This window comes from Capsicum annuum, chromosome 12 (genome assembly GCF_002878395.1).
Source record: "Capsicum annuum cultivar UCD-10X-F1 chromosome 12, UCD10Xv1.1, whole genome shotgun sequence".
Taxonomy (NCBI): Eukaryota; Viridiplantae; Streptophyta; class Magnoliopsida; order Solanales; family Solanaceae; genus Capsicum; species Capsicum annuum.
Window position 1 is genome coordinate 55,418,118 of NC_061122.1, and position 919 is coordinate 55,419,036.

A 919-nucleotide genomic window follows, 5' to 3' on the forward strand; every position below is an offset into this window, starting at 1 on the left:
TACAAACAACTTAACACATACTACTACTTGCATGCATGGACACTAAAGCAAGTGGATGAGCACTTGCAATTCAATCCATGGTATGAAAAACTATCTAACTTTGCCTTTAGATTTTGTAAACAGTGAAAGCCTTAGATTAATAAACAAAGAACTATAATATTAGAGATTATGAATATTGGCAGGACAGAAGGTCATGTCTCTACCTTGGCGATAAGGAATTTTCAAAGAGGAAGATTAGTGTTAAGGTTTACAAATTGATATTGGTTTGGCCAAGGTCTTTTATTGCTAGATGATATGTATGATATCCTGTTAAGAATCGAGCAGTATTAAGAAAACCACAAGCAAAAGAAAAATAAAAATACACAGATTTACGTGAAAACCCTTGCGGGAAAAAACCATGGGTAGAGGCAGAGGAATTCACTATAATGGAGAGGAGTATAATATGGAGATGATATGTCTTAATGACGTATATATATCAACCTGAAATAGCCCACTAAATGCACTTATATAATATGTGCGTACAAATAAGTCCTAGCCCAAGAATATACAGGTCCATATCGCGGGACTTTCGCCCCTGCACCCTCGGCCCGATCCCTACGCTGCCACAACAGACCCCATGAAAAATTACAAACATGGGTCGCACCGCAAACTTATTAGGGTCAGATCAACAAAATTCGGGTCACAAACTCTAACAATCCCCACCTTGACACGAATTCTAATTCATATCTCAAATCCATTTCAAGACAAACTCTCCATCTCTTCCACAAAAGCCCCTAAGGGCATATTTTAATTGCTAACACCAACCAAGTCCAAGTAATGCTCAAACTTAGCACTTGGTAGTGTCTTTTTCATTATATCAACAGGTTTATCATGGGTACTAATCTTGCTTACCATAATATCACCACGAGCAATAATTTCA